The 7706-nt window shown below is 43.8% G+C and overlaps 1 long non-coding RNA gene across 1 annotated transcript; it reads left to right on the forward strand.

Moving 5' to 3' along the window:
- The first annotated feature begins 642 nt into the window (after positions 1–642).
- On the forward strand, positions 643–5524 carry LOC120406509. Its single transcript, XR_005599324.1, has 3 exons — positions 643–819; positions 1020–1219; positions 5002–5524. It is a non-coding gene; the product is annotated as an uncharacterized LOC120406509 (long non-coding RNA).
- Positions 5525–7706: the final 2182 nt, after the last annotated feature.

A 7706-nucleotide genomic window follows, 5' to 3' on the forward strand; every position in this document is an offset into this window, starting at 1 on the left:
CCCCACTAATGGGTCTCTGTAATGCATTTAGCCAGACATTGTTTTCTTGCACCATAGTATGAATCTTGTAATGGTTGCTGTGTGCGCGTTAGCTTTACAATGTAAATGCACTGATTGCCCCTGTGTATGAATTTCAGCAGCAACTACCAACTGTAGGAAACAAATAAAGATTCCGTATCTTTCTATAAGTACATTTTTATTCAACAGCAATACAAACATTTCTGTGTTCTGCAAGGGACATGAAAATGAAGAGTACATTTTCAAATGAGGCTCTCCCAGTTGGATATATGTCCAGCTGTCATTGTGATACATGTCCCTCAGGATGGAGTGCATGGGGAACTGAGACGGCCCGGGAACATGCAAGGAATGTAGGGGGGAGGACGAGGGGAATGTAAGGAGGGCATGGACGGCAGTTCTATATAGGCTGCTGGGGGAGGTGAGCATGGATGTGTTCTGTCTGCAGTTCAATCAGGGACCTCAGCACATCTGTTTGCTCCTGCCCATTTCTGACTATCCACACACAGTTCCTCATTGATAGCCTCTCTCCAGGCTCTTTGCTCACAATCCAAAGCATCAGAAGATTTCAGCACCTCATGGAACATGTCTTTCTTACTCCTCCTGTTTGTCTCCTTATCAGATGGAGCCACTCAGCCAGTGTGCAGGAAGAGACAGTCAAGAGCACATCTGATGAAGCTAAAGAAACAATAGACAGAGGCACTATTGTGACTGCACTCACAGCCTTTGATTCAAACAAGTTAGAAACACCACTTTCTCACTTTCCCTTGCCAGGCACCCAGCACAGCGGGAGTCCCAGTCATGGTGAGTTCGGCCTAGGGTGGGGGTAAAGGGAAAATATGGTATTATGGGTGTCGGGGGTTTCAGAGGGGTATAAGTAAAAGCATTTAGGGCCACTCTTTTGAATACTGGAGCCATTTTCTAGAGGTGGGGGTGATAGCAGCTGATAACTTGCTCATGAGGGTAACAGAGGATGCAACGGTGCTGCTCCTGCTTCTTTGCAGCTGCAGACTGGATCCGTATGCTGCTCGCCTATATGTGCTGCTTTGTTGCCTACAGAAGTAATTGCTGATAAGCACAGCAAAGTTTTCTACAGCAGGGGAAGAAACAAGGCAGCCCTCCCAAGAAACTTCATCAGAAGATGGCAAACTACCTCCAGGAAAGTGTCCTAGAGATCTCTGTGGAGGATTCCTGGGACATCCTGGTAGGCATCAACAAACTTGTCCCCCTCTGCTTAGATGCACAGGGGAATGAGAAGCAGATACAAACTGTGCATGTGTTGCTTAATTCAATCCCTCTTCTTCCCTGATTAAAAAAGCAGAGCTCTACCTCATGTTTCTTTGCAGTATCAAAGCACAATGAGTATTTGCTGGAGCTCCACCCTCCTGCCTCACGTGTGCCAGAGCCAGAGTGCTGGGACTGGCTAGACCCCTCCGGAATTAACTAGAGGTCCTGACTTGCCACACCACTGGACTATCCCTGTCGCCTATCCTCCATCCTCTTTCAACACCACTTCCTCATCCATCACATCATCCTTAGGGTTCATGCCACTGTTTCCAGTCCCCCTCCACCCCTATGTATCGACAGGGCTCTTGGCGGTGGAGGTGGGGTCACTGCCGAGGATAGCATGCAGCTCCTTGTAGAAGTGGCATGTCTTTGGTGATGCACCAGACCAACGATTGGTCTCCTTTGTCTTCTGGTACACCTGCCTCAGCTCCTTGATTTTGGCATGGCACTGCTGCGTGTCCCTATCGTGCCCCTTCTCCTCCATGCCATGAGCAATCTGCCTGTAGGTATCAAGGTTTCTGCAGCTGGGCAAAGCTGTGACTGCACAGCCTCCTCTTCCCACAGACCCAGCAGATCCAACAACTCCAGTGTACTCCAGGCAGGAGTGTGTTTGCTGCGGGGAGCCAGCATGATCAGCAGGGAAGATGCTATGTGAGCTCTCCATGCCGAGCAAACAGGAAGAATTTCAAAAATCCCTGGGGCTTTAAAGGGGGAGAAGCACACCTGGCTGGAGGGCAGCAGAGTTCAAACTGCTGATCAGAGTGGTCACGATGGACATCATGGGACATCTGCTGGAGACCACTTATGGTGACATAAGTAGCGCAGTGTCTATACTCACATTTTGTCACTATACCTCCCTAAGCGCTATGCCTCTCATTGAGGTGGCTTTATTATGGTGGCCTAGCAGGAGAGTTACATTAGCGGGAAGAGCGTTGGAGTGTGTACACCTCCAGAGTTAGGTTGATGTAAGCTGCCTTATGTCAACTTAATTGTGTAATGTAGACGTGGCCTTAGCTTTGGTTGGGTTTTTTGTTTGGTTGTTTCTGTGGCTATGTACAAGAAGCACAGGGGGAAGAAGAACTAGGTTTTTGAAGGAGCTTTGAGACCATAAATATAATGCTTATGCACAGAGTTTCAGTGTTATGAACTCTTTTCCATTACTGTTCTGGTTTGCCCTTTGACTAATCTCATCCTAAGAGCAGATGTTTTATGTCAGGTCTGATATTATCATAACTTACTGTCCTTGGGACTTCTTTGCCTTCATCAACCCTAATCCTCCTCTGTTTCTCTCTCTACTTAAATTTGAGTATCATGTCAAGATCACTCCCCACACACTTCATACTAGGAAGCTTAAATTAATCAGATTCGGTGTTCTAACATGCAGCATGCTTCCATTATAAACTTTGAATAATTTTGCTGTTACTTTCTCTCAAACTAAATTTTCTTTGTGTGTGTTTTTGTGTGCTTATTCCTTTCACTTAGGGCTTGGCTACACTTACGGTTTGCAGCGCTGGTAGTTTGCAGCGCTGGTCATCCAGCTGTGTAGGAGCAGCGCTGGTGTGTGGCCACACTCACAGCTACCAGCGCTGGTGTGTGGCCACATTTGCAGCATTTCCAGCGCTGTTGGGAGTGATGCATTATGGGCAGCTATCCCAGCATTCAAGTGGCCACAACGTGCTTTTCAAAAGAGGGGGGTGGAGTGGGGTCTAGTGTGACAGGGAGCGGGGGGAAAGAGAGAGGGGATTTTTGGAACCAACACTGTGTGTTTAGCTTCCTGACTTGAAAAATCAGAACATTTTTCTGACCCCTTAGTCTTAACTCTTAATTGCAAACAGCCTGCACGACTCCCCGCTGTTTCCCTGCCTGCCTCTCATTTGATTGTTTACAGCCAGGTACAGATGATCACAGCAAACAGGAGCTATGTTTGTTTTTTAGATAGCAGCAGCGGCAACGGAGGAGCTCCACAGAGCTGTTCACAACAGGGAGGAGGATCTCATTTGATTGTTCACAGATTGATCACAGCAAACAGGAGCTGATAAGCAGCTCACGGAGCTCCGGAGGTTCACAACAAAACAAAGACTGGCTGCATAACAAAACAAAGGGAGTAATTTTAGTTAAAAGCATTCTGGGATATCTCCTTATTCCCCGGAGGCCAATAAAAGCGCTGGTGTGTGTGCACACTTGATGAGCAGCGCTGGATCACCAGCGCTGCAATCGCTACACCCCAACCTGGCCAGGTGTACAGCCAGCGCTGCAGCCAGGGAGTTGCAGCGCTGGTTGTGCCCTGCAGGTGTGGACGGGGTGTAATTGCAGCGCTGGAAAGCCTCTACCAGCGCTGCAACTTGCAAGTGTAGCCAAGCCCTTAGTCTTCCTCTCCACCCCTTGGCCTGTTTTGTATAAATCAATTTGAATATATTCTTAACACCATATACAGTACAACACAACATTTTCTTTGTAATACAATTACAATTGATCTGATTCTTTGATGACTCTCTAGTTGACTTATGAAGTGGTGCCTTAATGAGAATCATTCTGCCTAATGCAATACACACCTCAATGAGATTGGAGACTTTAAGAGAGGTCCAGCTCCCTCCTCCCTCTCAGTTCCCAGGCATCGTTCACTGGAAAAAACCAGTCTAGAGTCCAGTCTGCAGGCAATTTGATGGGTTTATTGGGGCTAAACAAGCAAGCGTCTTCTGAATCCCTTCATACCAGTTGGGCTATTTCCTCTTCCCCTCCCTTTTTTACTATTCTATACACCAATAGAACCCCATTCTTCTCCTGACCCCTAGCTCCGCACGTTGCCGGAGCTCCCTCTCTCGTCCCCCTCTTCTTGGCAAACTTAATTATACTCTCCTCTCCCCCAGTACCACCCCTTACACTATATGGTCATGTTCCCTTCTGGGGGGTCTTGAGTCTGGGGTCAATAAGACTACCTTTTTTGTACCTGATGGGGGGGGGGGGGGGTAAGGAGCAGGGTTACTTGTGGCCATGGTCACTTTCTTGCAGACCTTGCGTCTCCTTCTTACACCCTCCCTTCTGGCTTCTTGGTTACTATAGCAACTCCTTGCTCCATTAACCCCTTATCTTCAAGGCTACCAGCTGCAGTGGGGAAGGAGGAGGAAGGGCAGCCCTGTGCTTTCACTTACTTTCTCTTGCTTGCTTATTCAGACTGTTTAAACTAAAAGCAAGGCCAGAAGCAAGATTATTTAGTCTCTATCCTATTTACTTCACATTCTCTTAACACTTACCATGGAGTCACAGACAGTCCCCTTGGGCACTCCAGTCTATCATGCCACCCAGGCAAGACAGACTTAGTGATAAATGGTCACTTATACCAAAAATCACAAAATATTCAGGTTGCTCCCAGTCCCAAGAGACCTGTCACATTCCTCAGATCTCACACCAAAGAGAATGCTTGTTGCTAATCCTATAGTAAACAAGCTAAGGATTTATTAACAAGGAAAAATAAATGAGAGAGTTATTTACAGGTTAAAGCAAGCAACGTACAAATGAGTTAGTCTGTGGTTCCAAAAGGAGTCAGATGTAGTAATCTGTCAGCACTGAATGTCTTTTAGGGCTAACGCAGGTTGACCCTAGAAATCTCTGCTTTTGTTTCCTAGCTCCTGCTCTGTGACAGTCCAAACAGCCAAAAGATTAAAAATTTTCATTTAATCTATCTTTTGTTCCTTCTTCCAGAACTCAAGCTGCGTGGACAAGCTTTCTTGCATGGAGCACCTTCAGGGGCATGAGAAGGCCGTTAACCCAGTCTTTGTATCATGATGTTTCAAAATGGCCCATTTGGTCTTCATAGTTCTTCTTGATGGGTGAAAGAACCACTCCTCCTGCTTGGGTTCACAAGTTCAGAGCAGCGATTTTTACACTTACAAAGCAAAACTTACATATTTCCTTATAGCATGGGATACAGACATTACAAATGAGATTAATTCATGCAGCAATTTACAAGCATTTTATAGTCTAAGCACTAAACACATTCTTACAATTCTAACACCAATCTTGAACAATACAAACATAGAAGTGAGCTGACCTGCTTTCTAGCTATGAATTTGTCAGGGCTCAGCTGACACCTACAGCCTTGGCAAGAGCTAGCATCTGGTCTACCAGCATAACAGATGCTACAATGTTATAACACTTATTTGATAACAGGAGGTCCCCTTGGATATCATGTTGAAGCTGTCATTGTTTTCCTTTATAAAATATAAAACAATGAGTAAATACCTTTCTGCAAGACATGAGCTCATTATAGTCAACTTTTCTAAACCAAGTTATTTCAGTCTAGCTTGCCATTGGCATTAGTGATGTTAAAATTAGAACACACATCACTGTTAGCTTACTGCAGGGTATGTGGAGCAATATTATGTAGTATTCTTCCTCCATATGTGCAACTTCACATTGACATTAATGAGTACTATGGGAGTGGAGTGGAGTAGGAAAGATTCCTAAGAACGTAGAGATATTAATATTTTTGAAAGGATATAGTTCCCAAACGCAAACCAGAATCTTTCTATTTTTGATGAGAAAACACGAATGAGAATCAAGACTTGTAGGCCTCATAGGCCAGGCTATGGGGGGAAAAGAAAAGAAAAAAAACCTGCAAGGAAAACAAACTTTTGGGGTGTTTGAATTACCATGAGGTGAGGGAGAAGTTGGGAGGCAACAGGAGCAGGACAACGAGAAATAAAATTCACTGCCATGGCCTAATTATCATGCCTATGAACAAATAATAATTGGAGGAGACAGGCTGGCATATACTCTGTATTGATTTTGCCAGATTCTGTAGATAGATGTGAGAATGCTGGATGAGAAAAGGGTTAAGGCCTTAGGAATGTGATGTTATTATTGAACTGGGAGAATGTCATGAAAAGACAGACCAAGCAGTGAATACAAAGCCTGAGGAGAACAAAAATTCATTGATGATGGTTTTATTAGAAAGAATATTTGTGAGGGACTTGTTGTCTCAGAAGATTGTTATGTTCCAGTCACTAATACATAATAACAGACAAAGGGGCTACTTCTGTTCCCAGTAAAGTCAAAGTTCAACTTGTGTGGATTTCGTTTTTCTAATTTCTCTCACACACTGAAGACAACAGGGCTACCTGGACTTACACCAGCTGGGAATCTGGCCCTGCATGTCCCCATTTAACTAACATATGCTTGATGTAACCGAAACATTATCCTTAATGCTTTACAGGAAATCTTTGTCAAGCAGAAAACATGGAAATTCTTGTCAGTTTCTAATGTCTAGTGGCCACAAGCCATATTTAAACATTATGGGCCTGATCCAAAGCTCACTGAAGTCAAAGGAAAGACTGTCACAGACTTCAGTGAGCTTTGGATCAGGCCTGATAAGAGTGACATATTGATCAAAGCAGTTTCATCTTACGCTGTAGTGCTAATCCTCTTCCTTACACAAGTGATTCAGCAACATTTATATTTGTGTGATGTGAACTGTGGCAGGAGTTGTCTGACAGTTTCTTATTTTCTGCTGATTTTTCTCTCATGCTGGTAGTAGACTATGGGGATGTGATATAGATTTTACTGCCTCTGTTGCCAGAAGCACTGTTACACAATGTCTGTCTTTGTACTTATTGTGCAATCTGCAACATCAATAATGTTAGCATGACACTTCTCTTAGTTTTAAGCTGTTACTGAGTGCTTCCATGCAATATGTCTGCAATTAACCTCTACTGTGTCTTTTCTTTCTAGGCAATTGTATGCTAGACCATGACAAAACATTTATTAAATTTAATACATGTGATTTATTTTATTTAGAGCACCTATCACTGCAGCAGCTAGGTACATAGTTACTAAGTTATAAAGGGCAATATAATAACCATTGTTCTGCTTAGTTGAGATTATTTCCCCTGTTGTTCCTGTTTATTATTTATTTGTATGATGGGAACATTTAGAGGCCCCCATCAGGGACTGTGGCACCAATGCACTAGGTACAAAAAGAACTAGGTACAGATTTTCATCTGTTTAACAAATCCATGAGCCTGGGAGTAAAGGATCACGTCAGTTGAGCTTTGCTACCTACTTTTATGAGTACAAGGACAGGGTTTACATTACATTATTCTCCTGCACACCCATATCTGGGGAGAAGGAGGTGACAGGGGCCATAATTATGATTCATAAGTAATGGTGGATATTGAAGGGATTAAGAAAACTGATTCATAATATGTTGTTGTAATTCATTTTCCAAGTTGAGTGATTATGATTTCTTATTTGGGAGGAGTCCTTGTAAGAGAAGAAACCCCAACAGGATGCAAAAGATAAAAAGGACATTAAAATTGGGTGAATAATTAAACCTATTTGAGCTTTGATATCCATGGGACTAATTATACACTTAAAGTTAGGCATGTGCTTAACTACCTTGCTGAATC

The sequence above is a fragment of the Mauremys reevesii genome, linkage group 5, assembly GCF_016161935.1.
Source record: "Mauremys reevesii isolate NIE-2019 linkage group 5, ASM1616193v1, whole genome shotgun sequence".
NCBI lineage: Eukaryota > Metazoa > Chordata > Testudines > Geoemydidae > Mauremys > Mauremys reevesii.